Source organism: Pseudonaja textilis, chromosome 3 (genome assembly GCF_049901715.1).
Source record: "Pseudonaja textilis isolate UNSWEBS1 chromosome 3, rPseTex1.2, whole genome shotgun sequence".
Taxonomy (NCBI): Eukaryota; Metazoa; Chordata; class Lepidosauria; order Squamata; family Elapidae; genus Pseudonaja; species Pseudonaja textilis.
Window position 1 is genome coordinate 185470750 of NC_141992.1, and position 24112 is coordinate 185494861.

Genomic DNA, 24112 nt, shown 5'->3' on the forward strand with positions numbered 1-24112 from the left:
AGCACAGGCTGCAAACTCTTTTCCTAAAGAGGCTTGGCTGTTTCCCTCCCTTTGCACCAAACAATTCATCAAAATTTAGACAGTCCGACTCTTGGGTGCTTTATAGAAGTAACAATATACACCTCCATTTTGTGCCCGTATTGTTTTCAAAAGAGAAAACAAAACAATAGCAAACAGATCTTGATTAAGATTATTTTATTTTGAGCAAGAAAGATCAACCTCTCAGAGTTTCATAAGTTTTTGCATGTTCCATGGATTTGTAGGGATGAGCCTCTCTGCCCTCACTCCAGTAAAGCATTGATTGATCCATAGCACAAAATGTGGTGTTAACCAGATTCTCTTTGGCTAGTTGCACAATGTCACAAGAAAGGAGCAGTCATTTCATCCTGGTGCCAAAAGTACCAACCAACTTTTTAAAAAGCACATACTTAAGGTTTCACACATTTCCAGGACCTAACATCTTTTAAAACTTCCACATCCAGCCAAATGTTTTTTTACTTTGTAGCTTTTTTTTAGGCACCAATTACTGTCATGTAAACCAATACAATTTGTGTAGCTGTAGTACCGACTATTTTTCAAGTGGAAGAAGGCCTTTTATGGTCTGAGGAAATTGGTTTTTTTCCTGCATTGGACCAGAAGGCCAAAAGATAATATACTATCAGGTTCACTAGGGCAGACCAGACCAACAACTCAACTCCACAGGAAGGCTAAAATTAAAAAAAGAACTATGCCGCCTTCGGTCCGATCTAAGCATAGTATATAAAATCATACATTGCAATGTCCTACCTGTCAATGAATACTTCAGCTTCAACCATAACAAGACAAGAACAAACAATAGATAAAAACTCAAGGTTAATCGCATCAAACTTGATTGCAGGAAATATGACTTCAGCAACAGAGTGGTCAACGTCTGGAATACTCTACCTGACTGTAGTTTCTTCCCCAAACCCCAAAAACTTTAACCTTAGACTGTCTACTATTGACCTCACCCCTTTCCTAAGTGGTCTGTAGGGGGCGTGCATAAGCACACCAACATGCCTACTGTCCCTGTCCTATTGTTTCTTTTATTTTTTATTTTTCTTATATATATATCCATGTATTCATAACTATGTTTTTACTTATACCTATTATCTTATAAGCAATTGACAAAATGAATAAATAAAATAAATAAATATTTTTATTGAGATTAGCCATATAATAACAGAATCTTACAAGTTTGTGTTGTGTTGCCTTCCTGTTCTTATACTCAAGTGCAGCAGTCCCTAACATTTTTGACACCAGGGACTGATTTTGTGGAAGACAATTCTTCCATGAGCTGTGGTGGCACAATAGTTCGAATGCAGTATTGCAGTCTAATTCTGCTGATTGCCAGCAGTTCGATCCTGACTGGCTCAAGGTTGACTCAGCCTTCCATCCTTCCAGGCCCGGGCTAATAAAATGAGGATCCAGGTTGCTGAGGGCAATAGGCTGACTCTGTAAACTGCTTAGAGAGGGCTGTAAAGGGGGAGTATGCAACCTAGATCTCACTCACGTCCACTTTCTTTGCCTGCTGCTCACTTCCAGCTGTGTGGCCCGGTTCTTAATAGACCTTGGACCTTTATCCAGCCCACGGGTTGGGGACCCCTGGTCTAATGAATTAGGGAGGTGTTAGCAGGAGTTTTTTTTTCTTTTCTGAATGTTATCTTGTTATCTGCTGCTCAGGAGATTGCAAAAGAACTGTGGCAGCATATGGTTAGAATGCAGTATCTCATCCTACAACCAGAAGTTCAATTTTACCAGGCTCAAGGTTGACTCAGCCTTCCATCCTTCCAAGGTTGGTAAAATGAGGAGCCAGATTGTTGGGGGCAATACGTAAATCACTTAGAGACAGCTGTAAAGCACTGTGAAGCGCTATATAAGTGCTATTGCTATTGCTATTGTTGCTCTGGACTAAAAAAATAAAATTGATTAGCCCCTCTTGGCTAAGTAATAGTTCTTGCATCATTCTGTCAAGGTTATCCTCCTTACCTTCACACATACAAATTGGTAAAATTTAAAAGGGACTGTTCTCCAAGATTCTGCTGAAGATGTAACACTTTGGTTTTAAAAATAGGCAAGTTCTCCAAGTCTCTATATGCCACGATAGGCTAGGTTTTAATTGCAAATATGATGAATTGCAATCAATTTTAATTGCAAAGAGAATTATCTGACGTAGCCTTTCTGAACCTTTTTATTCTGGGGGAACCCTTGACATTATTTTCAAATCTGAGGGAAACCCTGCAAAAAACAACAACAACCAAATAATTGCAAAACTTCACAACACAACCCACATTTTACAGTGTTTATAACAACAGCAAGTATCAGCTGAAAGCTGAACTGTCTCATGTAAAAAATTCCGACTACTGCAAGTGATAGTATTGTATGGTATACAGTTAAAAAAAAATCAGTGTTTATATATATTTTTAATAATGACATTTCCTGGAACTTTTACTGACCTCTTTTGGAACCTCAGTTAAGAAAGTCTGACAAATGAACCTAGAGGTTCATTTATGCTGTCATGAGAATATTTTCCCACCAAAAAAAAAGGTACTCATTTTTTTATTACAATTTGCTGAAAAAGCTATACTTCTAGGGTGAAAGCAATAGTTTAGAGGCAGGTTCTGAGATGCAGAAAAGAAAACAACCCAGCAAGTACAGGAAGTTCTCAATTTATAAGCAGAATCAAGGCCAAAATTTCTGCTTATAAGCAAGATATTTGATAAGTGAATTTTGCCCATTTTACAACCTTTCTTGCCACAGTTGTTAAGTGAATCACTGCAGTTGTTAAGTTAATAACATGGTTATGATGGGAACCTGGCTTCCCCATGGGCTGCTTTTCAGAAGGTCACAAAAGGTGATTCCAATATTCTTGGACCCTGAGAAACACCTGTCTACTGTAAGCCCTTCAGTCACAAGTTCCTTAGATTTAAATAATTTTTAAAGAATTAAGACTCGGATATGATTCTGGCCTGTAAATTTCACTTGACACCTACAATAGTTGGCTTTGGTTAACCTTAAAAAAAAGACTTGAGCAAGATTGCACTTGATGTGAAGTCCTCGGTTAATTGTAGGGCTGGAGATAAGCTGGCAAGTAAAAAACAAACAAATTTTAAAAAGGCAATGACAATCCACTTCCTTATTATTGCAGGAAAATACCAATGAAGGCATTAAGAATCTCAAAAGAGATTTCGGCTACTTACTCAGTCGTCTGATAAAACTGAAGGATGCTTATAACTAAACCTTTGGACCTTGCTGACATTCACACATAACAGAGGGGTGAACAAGCTTTCCCCACTTCTGATAATTGACCCCCCCCCAAGCTGCAGATTAGGGGGCTGAGTATGGTTGCCCCTATGGCAGCCTTTTTCAATGCTTCCAGATAATTCCCCCAGCCCTCAAAGACCACCCAGGTTAGAGATGGCAGTAGGTGTAATCCAATTCATCTTGGAGGCTCCCAACTCATCTATGGAATACAGAATAACAAGAGTTGGAAGGGACCTTGTAGGTCATCTAGTCCAAACCCTACTCCACCACCCAAGCAGGAGACCCTACACCATTTCTAACAGATGGCAGTCCAGTCTCTTCTTGAAAGCCTCCAGTGATGAAGCTCCCACACCTTCTGAAGAGAAGCTGCTCCACTGGTTGATTGTTCTCACCGTCAGAAAAATTTTCCTTATTTCTTGGTTGAATCTCTCTTTGATCAGTTTCTATCTGTTTATTTCTTGTCTGACCTTCAGGTGCTTTGGAAAATAGCTTGACCCCTTCTTTTCTGTGACAGCCCCTCAAATATTGGAAGACCGCTATCATGTCTCCCTTGGTCCTTCTCTTCACTAGACTAGCCATGCTCAGTTCCTGTAGCTGTTCTTCATATGTTTTAGCCTCCAGCCCCCTAATCATCCTGGTTGCTCTTCTCTGCACTCTTTCTAGAGTCTCAACATCTTTTTTTATAGTGTGGTGACCAAAATGGTCAGGAGGGTCCCCAATTTGGTAAATGCAATCCAGAGCATTATTTTTTTCAACCTGGATTTTCTTCTCAGACTTTTTGCTCCAAGCATCATTAGGTGACTAATGAATTAGTCATTAGACATTGAATTCCCCACTTTGTCCCAAAGAAGGGATTCCCTGTAACGTATAAATAGTATGTAGGGAAGAGCTTGGGAGGTGAGATAGAGGGATGCTGCTTAGCAAATGGTCAGATAAGACCACAGTTGAATAATGGGCAGCTTAAGACCCTCTCTGTTTTCTCAGGCTGTATCAGAAAAAGCAGGAAAATTGTATTTTCAGACCATTAATGTAGCTTTGCAATGTAGTAGAATGAATTTGTCTGGTCACTTACTTGTTTGGTCTGCTTGGTAGGATTGAGTTTGTCCCAGGGCTAAGTGGGAATTTAACAGAACAGCTTCTACCCAATAAGATGATCAAGTCCCCACAAATTGGTAGTCAGCACTTAGCACTTAGACTTATATATGCTTTACAGCCCTCTCTAAGCAGTTTACAGAGTCCACGTATTGCTCCCAACAATCTGGATCCCACCTCGGAAGGATGGAAGGCTGAGTCAACCTTGAGCCTGGTGAGATTGGAAATGCCAAATTGCAGTCAGCCGGCAGTCAGCAGAAGTAGCCAGCAGTACTGCATTCTAACCACTGCACCACCGTGGCTCATAAGCTGTGCATGTGCTTCCTCCTGTGAATATATGCACACCTGTTAGGAAAACCTGCTTCATCCATCGAAAATATGGAAATAAGTTATGAGTACTTTTCTCATAACTGTAATGAATATTGGCTGAATACAACCCATGCATTGAAATCTAAACTTCAGTCTTGAGCAGATGTTGGAGTCGAAGACAAAATAAGCAATTTCAAAAAGAAAAGTTAGTATGAAAATGTGGGCAAAACATTAGTGATATCCCTTCTTCTCCTTATTGACTTCTGCAAGTGCAATTTTACATCAGTAGTTTCCTACACAGTCTAATATTTCTGCTTCTAAGGAGGCTTTAATTGTAGGTGTCTGCTGTATTGAGAGACATGTTGTCTTAAGCACCCAGATCAAAATTTGAAGTTGACACCAGTTGTTGAACAATTACCAACTCTTAAAATAACAGGAAAGGGATATAGAAATCATTTCACATGTGCAACTAACTTGGCCTGTATATTGGAAGGTGTGCCTGAAAAAGGAATCTACCCCTATTTAAATTTGCAGAGGTAGAATTGCCTCAAAACAAACACAGATCTTTGGATTGAGTAAACAGTCCAGGAATTGACCAGAGAAGCTGAACATTTTGTTAAAGGATATTCAGTGGGGGGAAATGATCTGTACAAATTTAAGAAAAGTCTTAGGGAATCCACCGTTAGAATTTTGGTTTCAGCTTGTTGGAAGTTAAAACCCACCCATCTCCTAGGAAAGTGAAATATTTTAGGATATACTAAAGAAGGTAGAATATTTCCCCTAAAAAAAAAAAGTAGAAACTCAAACAGGCAGAAACTCACCCCCACTACACACACATCTTTGCTAATGGGCCATTACCCTGGCCTGGGCCAGTCTATTTTTCATAACAAAGATCTATTCCAGGTAGAGCTATAATAGGAATTGCCCAAAGCCCTCTCATTGCATCATCATTCAGCAAGGCTCAACCAAGCCTGGGACTCAGGACAGCCTACAGAGGTGTCCCTGCATGGCCCCATTGGAGTCTGACAACCAATCAGAATACAAGGTCAAATTCAAATCCCAACAGAGGGCATAAAACCAAGGGACTCTTAGCATCTTGCCTCTTCTTTTCCTTCACCCAACATCTTGAAGCATGTGATTGTCCTTTTCACTTTGGAGCTCCAAGCCATGTGGTCCTGTCCACCATTAAGCCATCTTTCCAAGCAGCCTCCATGTTTCCAGTGTCTTTTTCCCCACTTGGAACGGAACCCAGAAGGATAATTCTTCCAACAAACTAAAGCCAGGAACAAATTGTCCCACAAGTTTGTGGAGAAAGAAATGGATTAGGCCAAGCGTGTCAAACTTGCAGCCCATAGGCTGGATGCGTCACATGCTGGCCATACCCACCCCGTTTTAGCAAAGGGGGAAAACGTTGTGATACATCACCTGTCGTGAGTTTGACACCCCTGGAGTAGGCAATTTCTTTGAAGGTCTCTTGAGGTAGGAGAACTCCAACAATTACTCAAGACACTCCCTGAATGGTACTGAAAAAGCCTCAAAGGAAATGCACCTTTTTTGATGCCTTCTAGCCTTCTTTTGATGTCTTTGGGAGACTGGAAACCATTGGAGACCCAATTGTCCAATGTAAACAAATGAGTACACTTCTCCCTCTCATCCCTGAAAACAATGCACAGCACTTCCTTCCACCCCTGAGGCATTCTCCCAATTCCCCTTTCTGTAATAATTTCCAAAGTAAATTCTCTTTCATTGATGTGACAGGTAACAGGGAAAATGCAAGACAATGTCTTCACCCAACATTAAATAATGGAATGGGATTAGTCAGCCCTTATCATTTCAATGTCTATCCTTCAACATGCTGACTTTATCAAAGATTTAAATAGTCTTATGGCCATCTGTCAGCTTTTGGAAAATCACCAGTTTTTCCTGCTTAATTCCCCAGAGGCAACGGATGTAAATTTACTTCTGCTGCCCAGTGCAAGGTGTTTTGGGGTGACCACCTCAGTCTTTGTTAATCTCTTACAGATTCTCTGAGGAAATGCTATCTTAGGAAGACACGGTTACTTACAATAGGCCAATCAATTACTAGATAGCAGCCTTAAAATCTTATAACTACTTATAACTACTTTGGGATAGAAATTCCATTGCTAAGCAAGGCAGTTGTTAGGTGAGTCCTGCCTGATTTTAAAGCTTTTTGGTCACATTTGTTAAGCGGTTGTTAAGTGAGTCACATGGTTGTTAAGCAAATCCAGATTTCTCCATTGATTTTGCTTGTCGCAAGATGGCTAGGAATGTCACAAACGATAAAATCACATAACCCTGGGACTCCCAAAGGTGCTTTTTCAAGAGGCAACTGGACTTTTCTTGTTTTTCTTTGAAGACCTTTTGCTTCTCATCCAAGAAGCTTCTTCAGCTCTGACTAGATGGTGGGGAATGGAAGGATTTATATTCCTTGGTCATTTGCATCCTTTTAGAGGGTCACTGAAGCACTTGGAGCAGTGTTGGTATTCTACCGCTTCGGCCCAGTTCTGCAGAGCCGGTAGCAGCGATGAGCAGCGGAGACCTAACCAGTTCTCTCCACTGCTCTGCTGTTGAGCCCACCTGCCCGCCTGGGCTCTCATACTCACCTTTATCCTCTGCTTTTGAAGTGCAGCTGCTTTGCATGGCACAGAAGAGTGCCACGCAGCAGCTGCTGAAGCAACTGGGATCGTGCAGGCTTGCAGGAGGTGAGTTAGAATGCCTCTGTGCCTGCGCAAAGTATGTGTTTGGCATGTGTGAGCACACAAAGTGTGCCCACCAAGCCACGCCCACCAAACCGGTGGTTAAAATATTTGAATCCCACCACTGACTTGGAAGTTTATCTATCCTCAGGGCCACCTGAGTAGTGCTCCTAGTTCCTGTAGTCTGCAATTTTTTCTCTGGAAATCCATTCATACTCCCACACCATTTGAAGCAGCAGTCATCAACCGGTGGGCCATGAGAAAATTTTGGTGGACCACAGAGAAATCTCACCCCCAGAGCACCCCCCCAAAGCAATTAATTCAGGCTGCACAGAAACACAAGGCTGTTCAGCCCACATGGCCCGTGGGAACTCTCCCCACCCACTCACTCCTTACCCAGCAAACTTGTCTGCTAAGTTGCTATTTTTCCTTTTTCCAACCGTCATCTGTTCTACTATGCTGGGAGATTTGGGAAGCAGGAAATGGTGGGATTTCTTGCTTTCTAGCTAAGCACAGCCGAATCTCCCTTAGGACTGAAGGTTTGCTTGCAAGCAAATTCATTGCAGACTCATGGCAAGCAAATTTGAGAGACTGAGCTAGCCAATGGCAGATAGATAGATCACTGAATGATTCTGTGAGCAACTCAATCTGCCTGCTTTGCCTGATTTTGGGTAAAAGTTGCTTTTTTATATATATAAAAAATCAATATTTACATACATGGTGTGTTGTGAGTTAATTTTGTGGGTTTGCTTTCAACCAAATTTTATGTAACAGACTGAGCTAGCCAATGGCAGATAGATAGATTTCTGAATGAATCTGTGATTCTGTGAGCAACTCAATCTGCCTGCCTGCTTTGCCTGATTTTGGGTAAAAGTTGCTCTCTTTTTATAAAAAATTCAATATGTATATAAATATTTATAATATTGACATACAAGCCATGCCCAGCCAGTCACATGACCACCAAACCAAACCCACAAATTAGGTCATGCCCACAGAACCAGTTAGTGGTCCCTGGGATCTAAAATTATGAGTTTGGTGGTCCCTGAGGTCCAAAAGGTTGGCTCCCCCTGATTTGAAGGATATCCACCCAAAATTGCATAGCTAAAAGTCTATAAAGATTCTCAGTCATCCAGGCCATGGTTGTCCCAAAAGGTGCTTTTTCAGGAGGCAACTGGACTTTCTTGGTTTTTTCTTTTGAAGATGTTTTGCTATGATCACGAGACTGTGAGGATGCTTTGACGGTCATAAACATGAGGACCGGTTGTAAGTTATTTTTTTTCAGTGCTGTTGTCACTTCAAATGGTCACTCAGTGAATGGTTGTAAATCAAGGACAACCTGCGTTCTCCAATATAGAAAATAAATTTTGTTAGAAGAATGGCAAAAACCGCCTGTCGTCATGCTGGCAAGGCATTACAAGTATTCCTTGACTTATGACCACAATTGAGCCCAAAATTTATGTTGCTAAGTAAGACCGTTATTAAGTGAATTTTGCCCCATTTTTATGACCTTTCTTGCCACCATGGTTAAGTGAATCACTGCAGTTGTTAAGTTAGTAATGTGGTCATCTTCTCTGTTAACTTTGCTTGTCAGAAGGTTGCAAAAGGTGATCATGTGACTCTGGGACACTGCAACCATCATAAAAGCGAGCCAGTTGCCAAACATCTGAATTTTGATCATGTGATCGTGGGGATGCTACAGTGGTTGTAAGTGTGAAAAATAGTCCCTTTTTTCAGCAACTTCGAACAGTCACTAAACAAACGGTTGTAAGCTGAGGACTACCTGTATATCAATGTTTCTCAGCCTCAGGAACTTTAACAGGTGTGGACTTTTAGCTTCCAGAACTGAAGCTGGGGAATTCTGGGAATTCACATTTAAATATCTATGGACATCCTCAGTCATCCAGGCCATGGTTGTCCCAAAGGTTCTTTTTTCAAGAGGCAACTGTGATGACCCGGGACGTGGCACAAAAATAACAAATGCACAAAAGTAGATAAATTCTCTTTAATACCTCTAACTTAGCCCCCGGTGTCCAGTTATCCTCGGCTGGAGATCAAACTCTTCCAAAAACAGTCTACGAAGGGAAGAAATGCAGTCCGATAAATTAGAAATAAAAAAACCAACACAAACCAGGCTGAAGTAATTAATACGACAGGCCAGGATAATAAATTGCAGACTTCCAAAAGATAACGAAGCACACACGGTTGGAAGGACAGCAAAACCCAGATAAGCCTCAACAAATATAATGCACACTTTGTTTCCAGCACGGTGCAAACACCCTTCTTATATCCTGTTCTCCCAGCTGCAACTAATGAAAGGGATCAGGGCCTTTTTCTCTCCCATAAGTCATGTTGCTCCCTTCTCCGTCCCTCCCTGCGTGCCCTAGGATGAAGAGGGGGTGGGCCTGGGTCTTCCTCTGAATGCCCAGCCGGACTGTGCCCTTCCCCAGTTTCCTCCACAGCCACCGGAGCCACACTCCCATTCCCTGTCAGCTGTTCGACCCCTCCCTCAGCATCAGACTCCAACAAGGGCATGACAGCAACTGGACTTTATCTCTGAAGGTGTTTCACTTGTCATCCAAGAAGCTTCTTAGATGAGAAGCGAAACGTCTTCAAAGAAAAACCAAAGTCCAGTTGCCTCTTCAAAAAAAAAAAGAAAAGCACATTTGGGCCCCACATTTAAAGTTACAAAGGCTGAGAAATACTGCAAGAGCTGAGTTGAGTTACACATAAATCACAAGATTATACCAAGGCATCTATGAATTCATCCCTGCTTATACATGATACTTACGCATGACCTTAAAAATGCACAAGTACCGCCACTTTCATGCCAAGAGCTAAACATGTTGAAGGAAGTTAAACAAGTTGAAGGAGAAATCAGTTCAATTGGCATCTGTGACTTCCAGTGACAAGTGTTGTCCCCACCACGCAATAAAGGCCTTTATTCATGGCATGAGAGCTTGCATTGTGTCTGTCTACTCTCTCAACAGGCCTCACTGTCCGTTGAGCAGCTGTGAGCTCTTAATTGGAAAAGAAAAGCCAAACTCGGCGAAAGAGCTTCTCACGGATGTGTTGAAAATTACTTTGGAAATCTCCTCTTCCCCCCTTGAACATTTTAAGCAGGGACAGGAACGGTGGCCCTTTTATGACTTGTGGGCATCACCTCCTGGAATTCCCAAGCCAGTTGGCTTGGGAATTCTGGGAGTTGAAGTCCACAAGTTATAAAAGGGCCATCGTTCCCCGCCCCTGTTTAAAAATCATCTTTGCATCCAAATGACTGCAAGGTTGATGGGCAAATACACACACACACACACACACACACACACACACACACACACTCCTGGGGGATGGGAATGGGGATTTTGCAGTAACCTTCCCCTGCCATGCCCACCAAGCCACGCCATGCCCACAGAATCGGTAGTAAATTCTTTGAATCTGACCATTGTTTAATACCCTTTCCATTGTACCACTCTGAGCCATTATTTGTCATAAGAACAGCTTGTTTATTCCTGTCAGAAGCATCATGATTAAAATAAGGCTATACTATACGACATACATTTAAAATATAAAAATACAAGATTAAAATATGTACAAAGTAAACAGATTTTGTCCGGAAATTAGCAAAGTTAATAGAGTTCAGTTGTGTTGCCACGAGTTCCCCAAGTGTACACTGATAAGGACACAAAGGGCAGATTTATATGTGTGTGTTGTCTGTATGTCACCACAATCATAAAGAACAGAAGCCACTGGATAGCCCCATTTGTTCAGAGTGTCTCTGGATCTTGTACCCATGCGCAGTTTATTCAATGATTTCCACACTTCCTAGCTCCTCTGTTGTTGGTTCCATTCAGTGTTGGTTCTTCGTAACTTTCCATAGGTCCACTCTGCTTTCAAATTTTTCAAACTCTTCAGACTTTTCCTGGATTAGAGCAGCCAAGTTTATCCATATGTGGTGGTCCTGTGCAGAAACCCAAAAGTATTGGAAGAAAATCAAAACTTGGTTGGAAGAAATCACCAAAGAGCAGATCGAATACAAACCAGAGTCCTTCCTACTAGGGATTTTTGATAAGCAAATTTCAAAAAACTAAATACATAACAATACACATTTTAACAGCGCCAGATTAGCCTTCGCTCAACATTGGAAACAACACCAAATTCCATCAGAAGAAATGATTATTGAAAAAATCTCAAGATGCGCAGAAATGGATAAATTGACTTTGGCGCTAAAAACAAAGACACTTCACTATACTATGAAAGCTGGAATTGTTGGTATAATTGGATTGACCAAAGATAAATAATATATTATAAGGCATAAAAGGAAAGTACCAATACATAACAACGAGGTAGCGATATAAGTTAAAAACAGGTGTGGTTTTATGACACAAGTTAAGGTGATGAAAACAAAAGAAGATCTTGCAAACTGTTAAATAAGAATACTTTTAATCCTGTAACCTCTTTCTTTCTTTTCTTAAAATTCTTTCCCTCTCTTCCTCTTCTCTTTTCTTTCTTTTCTTTCTTTCTTTCTTTTGCTTATTTGTGTATGTATTGTGACTGGTTTTAATTGTAAAAATTAATAAACTATATTTAAAAAAAAAATTTAAAAAAAAAAAAAAGAGCAGCCAAGTTTACACAGGGCACTAAGCCTTGCTCAAATATCAGGTTACCACTCTCTGCATCTAGTTAAGGATTTGTTCTACCAGCATCTACCAATGCTGGCTTAGTTCTTCTCAGTTCCTTTATTGGCGTTGAACCAGACAGTGGAGGTTGAATCCGACACACCCAAATCCTAGCCTTGGTTCCAAGCTCTGGATCATGAAAAGTCAATACTTATAAGGTATAGGCCTACTTCCTTTCAGTGAAGAGGACCTATATGGCCTAGCTTATTCTCACCATATATTGTAGCTTAACTCTGATAGTTAATTTATCTTCTCCTGGCAGCTTCTGGTTGCCATAGCTATCCATAAATAACACTCACATTATTTTTCTGAACTTTTCATGCTGTACTTCACATTAGCATTCCAACCATGTGTATTTGCCAACTTCTGGGGCCTGCGTCTTCTCAAGGTTTTCCTCAGAGGCTGAGAAATCCCAACCACCTCTGTGTAAGAGGTAGGTGCATTTCCCCCTGATGCACAAAGTCTCGGTTCAAAGGGAAGTGAAATGATCACGCAATGCTTTGATAGCTTTATCAATCAGTAATGAATTCCTGAGTCAATAATCTTGCCGTGCCTTCATCAGATCAATAAGGTAGTAATTAGTGGTTTATTTAGAGCCAGATCAAGCCTTAAACCATGCGTAAATCACTCCTCCTCGGATCACTGTATGTCCTTCAGGATCCAGATCAGTGGTGGGATTCAAAAGTTCCCACCACTGGTTCTGTGTGTGTGGCTTGGTCGCCGTGGCTGCAGGGGTGGGATTGTGTGACCATGCACGCACCCTAAACACGCACTTTGTGCATACATTAAAACAGTAAAAACTAAGCTACTGCGCCTCTCAGTTATTTAGCACAGCAATCTGCTGCTGCTGCGCCAAACAGCTGAGAGGTTAAAAAGGACCTAGGAGCAGTGGTGGTTATGTGGGCCCAACTGCCAGCTGATCTTCGGGGCTACTGGTACAGCTGATTCTCTGCCAGCTGATTCTCTGCCAGCTGATCTTCGGGGCTACTGGTATACCAGAACCAGGGCAAACCGGTAGAATACCACCACTGACCCAGTTGGGGATCAATTCATGTTCTTCCAAATAACATTTTCCACTCTTGTAGTGAAGTTTGGGGCAGATCCTTAGGCCATCATATTTTTTTTCAAATAAAGATAGTCCTTGACTTATGACCACCACTGGGACCAGAATTTCCATTGCTAAGGTTAAGTGAGTCTTACCCAGTTTTATGACCTTTTTTTTTGGCAACAATTTTAAGTGAATCGCTACAGTTTTTAAGCGAAACACTCGGTTGCTAAGCAAATCTGGATTCCTTCATTGGCTTTGCTTGTCGAAACAGGTTGCAAACGGTGATTGGGTCAACTCATAAAACATTCCCATGCCTGTTTTAGTAGTTGCCATTAAAAAAAAACGGGGGAAGCCTAGGTATATTCCAACCCTTATCTTTAAAAGATTGTAACTAAAATACCAGAGCTTTTGCCCGTGAATATATTTAATTTGAGAATGTGAATGATGACACCCAGCCCGTGAATGTGCTCAGTTGGAGAATCTGGTTTATGAGAAACCTAGGGGGGAGGGGGGAAACAGGGTCACAGGTGAGTGTAAATTACATATGCCAGAGTTGGCTTCATGCAGGTCATGCCAGTATGCTGTCTCTAATAAATCCTTAGAAGTTTCTTGAAGTTTGGCTGGAGAATCATGATTTAATTCGGGTGATCGCTGGAATCCTGACAGATCGCATGACTCCAAGACATTGCAACCAATATACTGTAAATTGTAAGCTGCCCAGACTTGCACCATGGTAAAATGGGTGGCCAAAACAGGTAGTCTTCGACTTACAACAGCTCATTTAGTGACTGTTCAAAGTTACAAAGGCACTGAAAAAGTGACTTATGATCATTTTTCACCCTTACGATCATTGCAGCATCCCCTCCCCCTTGGTCATGTGATCAAAATCCAGACACTTGGCAGCTGACTCACATTTATGATGGTTGCAAGTGTCCCGGGGTCATGTGATCACCTTCTGTAACCTTCTGAGAAGCAGAAGGTCACAAAAGAGCTGCATGCAACAAAACTTCATTTTAATGTATGCTGATTAGTGTACATTCAAAGTGGCAATAAAGTTATTATTCTATTCCCGTGATGGTGAACCTATGGCACAAAGCCATTTGTGTGGGCACGCAAGCCCCAGCCAAACTTACCTGCACTGCGCATGCATGCGCCTCCCAGCTGATTTTCAGCCCATTTGAGGCCATTTTTGCCCTCCCAAAGGCTCAAGGGAAGCACCGTGGAGAGGTATATAAATCTACGTGCTATTGCTATTTATGTGACACTTTTCAGATATTTGATGATCGCTATCATCCCTACTCAGTTATCTCTTCTACAGGCTATCTGTATCCAATTCCTTTTACTGTACCATTGGGATTTGTTTCCAAATCATGGTATCACCATGGTGGTAGCCTTCCTCTAAACTTCCATTCATAAGCAGAGTCTGACTAGGGCAGAATAGAGAAGAACAATTACTTCCCATGGACCTGGACTCTGCTCCTGTTTACACACCCCAAGAGAGCATTTGTCCGATGACTCACGTTTAACTTGTAGTCAACAAGGACACTCAGGTCATTTTCTCATTTTCATGAAACTGCCTTCAGAGGTCATCTGAGGACTGAGCTGTGTTCTCCTTAACTGGAAGATAACAGCTACCAGTAGCTTTAATGTTTGCCTAATCTATGTGATATCATCTATCGGTAGCTGTCTTACAAAATAGTCAGGAGAAGGACTGACAAAACTGAAATTCAAACTGGACAAGATGGTTGGTGAATGATCTGCCCAGGTATCATGACCTTCCTGGAGGATCCATCCTCTAAAGTAGAAGACAAGACAGAGAAGGTCCTGGAGGCATATGTAGTTTCCAGTGGAAGAATATCCTGGGTCAGGCACCAAGGAGTCCTGTAGCCCAGGGGTCCCCAACCACCGGGCCCCAGACTGGTACCGGTCTGTGGATCATTTTGTACCGGGCCGCAAAGAATGAAAGTAGGGCCTACTTTGCTTGGGTGCCGCCATCTTGTTTCGACGGCACTTGAGAAAGTGCTTCCGGGTGAGCTTGTTGGTCAGCGGTTGGAAAGCAGTGTTTGGGTGCTGAAGGAATCCTTGCACCTTAGTTTCATCGAAGTGGGGGGCAGCTTTGAACAAAGAGCTGTCCCGATGGCGGTGGAGTCTCATGTTACTCAGGAGGAAATTAAGAAAGAGCCCAAAAAGCCCATCAACTGCAAGAAGGTACAAAGGAGGAGTTGAAGGTGGCAGGGAGAAGCGGGGGATGGCTGGCTGGCCGGTCGCTCAGCTCGCCTTGCCTTGGTCGTGCGTGCTAATGCCGGTGCCGGTCCATGGATCATTTTGTACCGGGCCGCAAAGAATGCATAATCGTGCAACTGGTCCCTGGTACAAAAAAGGTTGGGGACCACTGCCATAGCCCATAGAGCAGAGGTGTCAAACTCAAATTCATTGAGGGCTGCATCAAGGTTGAGTTTGACCAGTGTGTGTGTGTGTGGCCAGGGTAAGCGTGGCCAGCTCAACGTCACTCATGTCAGGGGCACCTGTGGTGGCCAAATGCTAAGGCAGGACTTCCCTCAGACCCTCCTTCCCTATCATAATAATCTCCCTCCCTCCCTCCCTCCCTCCCTTCCTTCCTTCCTTCCTTCCTTCCTGCCTTCCTGCCTTCCTTCCTTTCTTCTCTTCTTTTTTCTCCCTTCTTCTTTAGTCTTTCTTCCCCTCTTCCATTATTTTTTCCTTCCTTGCTCTCTTTCCTTCTTTCTTTTTGTCTTTCCTCTTTCCCTTTCTCCTTTCCTGGCCCTTCTTGCATGCTCAAATACAAAAGGGTAAACATTTCTCCTTTTGTTTTGTTTTGCTTTTAGTTTGTTTTGCTAGCCCTCCACTAGCGAAAATGGACCTTGAGGGGGTTTTGCGTGGCCCTCCCAGGCCCTATTTTCAGCTTGTGATGGCCTCCTGCAGCCATTTGCCAGCAAAAATGGAACACACACCTCCTGAGCTCTGTTTTCACTGGCAGATGGCTGCAGGAGGCCATCACGACCTAAAACGGAGCCCAGGAGGGGCACACACAGTTTTGTCTGGCAGATGCACCATAGGCTGATCCTTTGCTTTTCCAGGACAGCCCTGCAGGCCAAATCTAAGCACTCCACAGGTGGCATCCAAACCACGGGCCTTGAGTTTGACACCCGTGCCATAGAGCAAGAAATCTGGATAGGCAAGTGGATCACTGACCCCATTCTAGCCCAGCCATAAAGAGAGATAATTCTGAGACCATGAACTTAGAAAAGCATTACTTGTTTATAGAAGATGCTTCTCTGTAGATTCATAAACTATTAGCAGCTATAAAAACGTTGGAGTTTCACTAGCGCAGGGGTCGCCAACCTTTTGACCTCAGGGACCTCAGGGACCACCAAACTCATAATTTTAAATCCCAGGGACCACTAACTGGTTCTGTGGGCACAAATATTTATATAAATATTGATTTTTTTATATAAAAAAGAGCAACTTTTACCCCAAATCAGGCAAACCAGGCAGGCAGATTGAGTTGCTCACAGAATCACAGATTCATTCAGAAATCTATCTATCTGCCATTGGCTAGCTCAGTCTGTCACATAAAATTTGCTTGTAAGCAAACTCACAAAATTAACTCACAACACACCATGTATGTAGATATTGGAATTTTTTATAAAAAAGAGCAACTTTTACCCAAAATCAGGCAAAGCAGGCAAGCAGATTGAGTTGCTCACAGAATCATTCAGTGATCTATCTATCTGCCATCAGCTAGCTCAGTCTCTCAAATTTGCTTGCCGTGAGTCTGCACTGAATAATAGAACCTTCAGTCCTAAGGGAGGTTCAGCTGTGGTTAAAAGCAGAGCTGAAGATCTAAAGACTAGCTAGAAAGCAAGAAACCCAACCATTTCCTGCTTCCTAGCTAATCTAAATCTCCCGGCACGGCAGAACAGATGATGGTCGGAAAAAGGAAAAATAGCAGTTTAGCAGGCAAGTTTGCCAGGTAAGGAGTGAGTGGGTGGGGAGGGTTGCCACAGGCCATGTGGACTGCACAGCCTTGTGTTTCTGTGCAGCCTGGATTAACTGCTTTGGGGTATGTGTTCTGAGGGTAAGATTTCTCTGCGGCCCATCCAAATTTTCTCATGGCCCACCGGTGGGTTGCGGCCGACCGGTTGGTGACCATTGCATTAGCACACATACATACTACCAGTGGTGGCTTTCAAAATTTATTCCTACTGGTTCGGTGGGAGCGCGTGCTTTGTGTGTGCATGCATGCAGCATTCGTAACTCACCTTCTGCTGCAAGTCCTGTGTGTAAAACAGCTGATATGCGGCAATTGGCTGTGCTGTGTGAAGCATTTGAGGTTGAAAAGCAGGAAATAAAGGTCAGAATAGAGCTGGGCAGGTGGGAGGGCCCATCAGCTGATCATCGGAGCGAACTGGTTTGCTCACAGATGATCCTTGGAGCTACCAGTTCAGACAAACCAGGCCAAACTGGTAGAATACCACCACTGTATCCTACACATAAGAGATATCTTTCCAGTTATCCCTTGTCAAGGATACCCATATCTTTGGTCTTATTCAGCCCTCTGCTTTTCAGTGAACATGGATTCATGAAGACTCCTACCACAACCTTGCATTCTAATTGTTATCCATGTAAATTCACTTGCTATTTACATTTCCTCTCTTGCTCAATGCCACCAATGTCTGACAACAGATCTGGCTGCAGCTGGAGAAATCCAAGCCTCCAATACGGTGTTAATGATCTCTTAATAACTGAGCAGTTTTATGTGCTATTAAGAAGCTCCCGGCAGGAAGGACTGAATTCATCTTAATCACCACTTGCCTCTTGATCATCAAAAAAAACCAAAAGTCCCTAGGATCAAAGAAATCCTGCAAAAATTATCTGTGTTCCAAGGAGGAAGTCAATTTTGATTGAAAGTGTAAAACTACAGGAATCTCAATTGTGCCAGAACCCAGATCAGGAGTGTCCAATTTCAGCAACTTTAAAACCTGTGGATTTCAACTCCCAGAATTCCCCAGCCACCTATGAATTGTGGATGCTGGTTGGGGAATTTCTGGGAATTGAAGCCTACAAGTTTTAAAGTTGCTAGGGTTGCTGGCTTTAGATAGAGATCCATTGCATTTAAATAGCTGAAATTCAATTTGGAGGCAAGAGAGCAGCAGAAGTCTGTCTCATCTAAGCAATTTTTTCATTTCTCTTCTTTCTCTCCTCTCTTGAAAGAATTCCCAGGGAAGAAACGGGTTGCAATTAACACTATACCAATATATGATTACCTGCATCATCTATATTGTAATTTCTTAATTAGAAGGACAAAGTGTAGCAATCAAGACTACATAATCACATGAAACTAGCTATAATTAATTTTCTAGCACGGAGGCCGACTCATGTTTCCAGGCTTGCAGTTCTACTTTTATCTTAAATACTGAAAAGATGATTCATTTCTTGCTCAGGAGTGGAACGTGTACAATCTTTTCTCAGTCACTCCTCCATCAAGGCAGCTAGCAGCAAAACCAATATGTGAAAAGGGGGATTTCCTCCTTGTTCTTCTGGGTAATACGATGTTCCTCTGACCCCTAGATTTTTTGAATATGCTTCTTTATTAAATCCTACAAATCTTTAGCCATTTTTATGTAAGTTTAAATGAATAAGCCTGGCCTATGCTTCCAGTTGGCCAGATATAGTCACAATGAGCATCCTTAATCAACCTCTCCCTTCCCCTTCCCCATTCCCATTCTCCATAACCAAGATAACAGAATACTAGAGTTGGAAGGGACCTTGGAGGTCTTCTAGTCCAACCCCCTGCTCAGGCAAGAAACCTTATACCATTTCAGACAAATGGATGTCCAATCTCTCCTTAAGAATTTCCAGTGTCGGAGCATTCACAACTTTTGGAGGTAAGCCATCCCACGGATTAATTGTTCTAGCTGTCAGGAAATTTCTCCTTAGTTCCCAGGTTGCTTCTCTCCTTTATGCTTTTGAAATGCATCTGATTCTTGTTCCAACAGAGTATCTCTTTTATGAAGACATTTTACAGCCTAGTGCCGTGATGGCGAACCTATGGCACGTGAGCCCTAGGCAAACTTACATGCGCGTTCCTCCCAGCTGATTTTCAGGTCTTTTTCGGCCTTCCTGTGAAACGAGCCCATTTTTCATCCTGTAAAGGCTGCAGGGGCTTCCCTCAAGCCTCTGGGAGGCCGAAAAAGGCCTCAAATGGGCCAAAAATCAGCTGGGAGGTACACTGGAGATAAGGGGGCAGTGGTGGGGATTGCGCGCATACGTGCAGGGGATTTGTGCGCATTGACTTCTGAATGGTGGTGTGCAAGCACACGAGCGCAAACACACATACAATTTTTGGCACAGAAGTCCAAAAGGGTTAGCCACCACTGGCCTAGTGGCATTTGAAGGAAATAAGAAGACAATCGGATAAAGGCACTAATCACAGTAAGCGTTCCAGAAGCTGTGATTTTTTTTTCCTGATTTTTGAGGAGCAATATCATCCTGATGTGGTTCAGAATGATTTGTAGTCCATCAATCAATAAAGACTGACGTATCAGTCTTAACACTAAGTGTCAACATTAAGCACACTAGTGCAAGTTTTTTTTAACAAAAAAGGAAAAAAGAAGGGTCAAATTGCCATGTGTATATTGAAGAGAATGTTTGTTTTAAAGAAACGTGTTTCAGAAAGAAATCGGGAGAATTTCAGTCTTCCACTAACTGTGCGTTCATAGGGAAGTTGATCTAAATAGAGGTTTTAAAAAATATTAATTAAAGTAATTACTCCAAACCGAGTCATTTGGATATATCTGGGGATAATGGAGGTAGTGTGGTCTAGTTGCTAAGGCACCAGGTTGGAAACCAGGAGAGTGTGAGTTCTAGTCCCACCTTAGGCATGAAAACCAGCTGGGTGATTTTGGGCCAGTCACTCTCTCTCATCCCAACCAACTTGCTATGGGGGAAATGGGAAGAGGAACGAGTACTAGGTATGTTTGCCGCCTTGGGTTATTTATAAAAATAATAATAAAAAGACATGAGTAAATAAAATAAATTTTGCTTGTTTGTGAACTGAAGATCCAGTTTGGAACAGATAACTGCTGAAATGATGAAACCAGATGTTCTTGGGAGGGTTTTTTTTTAAAATGAGAATATGACATTATTCAAGAGCGGGAAAGGGGGAAATTGGGTCAAATGGTTTAAGAACCAGTGAACTAAATAAATCTAAAGACTTCAAAATTGCTGGAGCTTGGATTTAAAGACCTTTAAAGTGTCTTAGCAGAGGTGGTATTCAGGAGGTTCTGATCAGTTCTGGAGAACTGGTAGTGGAAATTTTGAAGAGTTCGGAGAACCGGCAAATACCACCTCTGACTGGAGATTTTACAGTATCCTTCTCCTGCCATGCCCACCAAACCACACCCACAGAACCGGTGGTAGAAAAAAAATTGAATCCCACCACTGGTCTTAGCCATTGGTGCATTAGATGATCTCTTAAGTACTTCTACTTCTCTTACACAGCTCTTCAGTTCCTTCCTTACTTTCGGAGGAATTTGCACAAAGCAGGTTACATTTGTTTATTTTATCAGATTTGTTCAGGCTATCTAACCCTAAGAAGACTCTTGGATTATCAACAGATTGTTATGAATAGGAAAAAAATACAATTAGTGCCTACAACTGGATGGCATGATGAGGTGGCTCAGTGGCTAAGATGCTGAGCTTGTCAATCAGAAAGGTCAGCAGTTTGGTGGTTTGAATCCCTAGCACCCTGTAACGGAGTGAGCTCCTGTTACTTGTCCCAGCTTCTGCCTACCTAGCGGTTCGAAAGCATATAAAAATGCAAGTAGAAAAATAGGGACCACTTGGGTGGGAAGGTAACAGCGTTCCATGTGCCTTCGGCATTTAGTCATCCTGGCCATGGAGACGTCTTGGGACAGCTCTGGCTTTTTGGTTTTGTAATGGAAATGAGCACTGGCCCCTAGAGTCGGAATGACTAACTTGTATGTGTGAGGGGAACCTTTACGTTTAAATTTCTGATGACAAGCCAACTTTTGAATTTTAAATCTGCTTCTAGGATTCCTCCATCTCTTAAGTACCTTTAAAAGAAAAAAACAAAACATGATCCTTGGTGCTGTCTGAGGTTGATAAGGTTTTTTTTTCAAATGTTTCATTACCAAAGTAAGTAACATCATCAGTGCTTGAAGGGAGTGGGGCTTGCTGTTTATATACAAGTAGCTTGCTTGCTCAGTGTTCATGGGGGTCCTTGATTAGGCTGTTGTTTACTGAGTTGGATAAGGAAACACCTTCAAGAAAACAACCAAGCTCCAAAAGCACCAAGGAGTCCACAATTCAACCCTTAGCTACAAATATTTTCTTTTATCGCTAAAACATGAGTTGTATACATTTGTGATTTGGCCATATCTGGGTAATAATTGCCATGTTGCTACTAGTCTGCTGTCCAGGTACTATTTCAAGACTCCTGAACTCTATTTTAATGGTTCTTCTGCCTTAAACTTTATACTGAACTTAGACCAGAAAACTATTGAAATAGAAAAAAGCTTGGTGAGATGGCATACACAATTGGAACATAACCTTGGAAGGCTATAGCCAAAGGAACAGTGAGAGAGTTTTGCTTTATACTGTACATAAAGAAAATCTATGTTTGCAGAGAAATCCACAAAAGCAGAACATGGAAAGTCTGTTGAGACCTTTTGGTATGGATAAAAGGGGTTTGTGTGTGTGACAGAAGTGACATCATTGTTGGACTTTATTATTGATTTCTTGGACAGACAGAAGATATGGATGAGGTCTTTGTTAGATGACTGAACTTTCAAAGAGGCAGATGAAAGTAATAAAAGAAGATTCAACGATCCTGACATCTGCTGGGAATCTATTTCTGCCAAGAAGTCCAACAAATTCCTAGCCTTTCTTGCTGACAACTTCATTAATCAGAAGGAAGAAGGAGGAAAAGCAGGATTTGTTATACAGGACGTAATCCTTACCAATAGGAAAGAATAAGTTGAGGAAGTGACATTAACTGGAACATTGGGAGCAAGCCATCATATTATCCTTGAATACAATATCAAGGGGAGAAAGAATAGAAAAGACACAGATTTCTATAGCTGATTTCAGAAGGTACTGTATGATGAACCCTTATGGAATACAGATGAGATCCAATACATTGAAATTTTGAAAGAGAAAAATGTCCAGGAAAAATGAGAAGTTCAATGAAAAGAGGTAAAAAAAAACTGAAGCCATAACAGCAAATGATAGAAGAAAAATTAATAGCACACAATGAAACCAGTGTGAACACAGGGCCTTCTAAAATGCTAAAAAGAATAAATGGGATTTAGGAGACAGGAGACAGAAAATATAAGGAGGAGCATATATCCACACAAAGCAGTTGCTAAAAACTTTAGGATTGCCTCAGAAAGCTAAAATTTAAGCTGAAATCTATGAGAATTGCCCAAAGCAGCAGCAACAACAAAAATGAAATTAGCAGGAAAAGCAAAGCAAAGTTGAATTGGTAACAGGTGATCAAAAGAAGACATTGTCTTCACTGAACCTGCTTATTTATTTGATGTTATTTGGCTTTCCCAACTCAAATACATGAGTCTGCATGCTAACAATATTCAATATGTTTATAAATACACACTTATACAAAAATAAACACACAGTTGTGGGAAATGACTGGACTAAACCTGAGGGCAGGATCAAACTCATTATCAATTTGGAATCTCTATGCCCCCGTAAGAGACCTAAGCACACAGCCCCCTTGAAGTCATAGCTGGTTCTAATTCCCCTTGACCATAGTTCAGGTTCTTGTCTATAGGTAGCATGAAGTAAACTTGTAGTAGTTTTGAACTGTATCCTGCTCCCTGACTTTTTGTACTTGACAACCACAGCCAAGAAAAATTACAAAAGACCTATCACCAGAACCAGGAAATGGCCAGCAGATTCAAGAAGCCTAAGCTGACCTCTGGAGGTGCTGATGTCCCAGAAGCAGGAAATGCTGTCCTTCTATGCTTAACTTGTATTTAATATCAGTTCTCTCTCTTCAAGGGAGTTTGAGGAGAAGCTGGAGCTCAGAATAGTCCAGGCTGTGATGTTTAATTAATTTAGATGAATTCAAGCTTCCAAAACCAGATGACTTGCATCCTAGGCTGTTGAAGACACTAGCAGAAGTGACTGCAGAATTTGCTATATTCTTGGAGAACTCTTGGAGGGTGAGGTCCTGGGGGAAAAAAAAGGAAGGGGGAGAAAAATTACATACTTGTCACCTTGACACTTTTACTGGGCTAGCAGATTCTTCAGCAGCATGCCTGTGAGCCCTTGGATGAGAGCGTGTCAATTAGCAAGAATCAGCTGTGGGTGGGTTTGTCAGCAAGAAGACATGCCAGACCAAACCTACTTCTTTAATAACTTAATAGATTGGCTGAATACCGTGGAAACACACCTCGCCAAAGCATTTGACAAAGTTTCCATTAATTACTTCATTGTTAATGGGATAACATGTGAGCTAGATAATACAACTATTGGACGTAACCACAACCAGCTGAGAGGCAACTTCCAAAGAATACTCATAAATGGCCTCCACCAGAGTAGTGTTGAGTAGAAGGGTTCAACTGGGTTCAACATTTATATTAATCATCCATGTAACCCCTGGGTGATGAGGTTGAACAGATGTAGATCAGAACTGCAGATGACAACATGAGGAGCTAAATGTCTATGGATAGTCTCAGTCATCCAGATCATGGTTATTCCAAAAGTGCTTTTTCAAAACATAACTGGACTTTGTTTTACCTTGAAGATGTTTCATCTCTTATCCAGGAAGCTTCTTCAGTTCTGACTGAATGGTGGAGGATGGAAGGATTTATATTTCTTGTAGTGATCTGGTTGTTCGCACTCATTCTGAGAGCCGTTGAGGCCACTTGGAGGTTTATTTATGCCCTCAGGTTCACCCGAATAGTGCAAATAGAGTGGAAACTTCT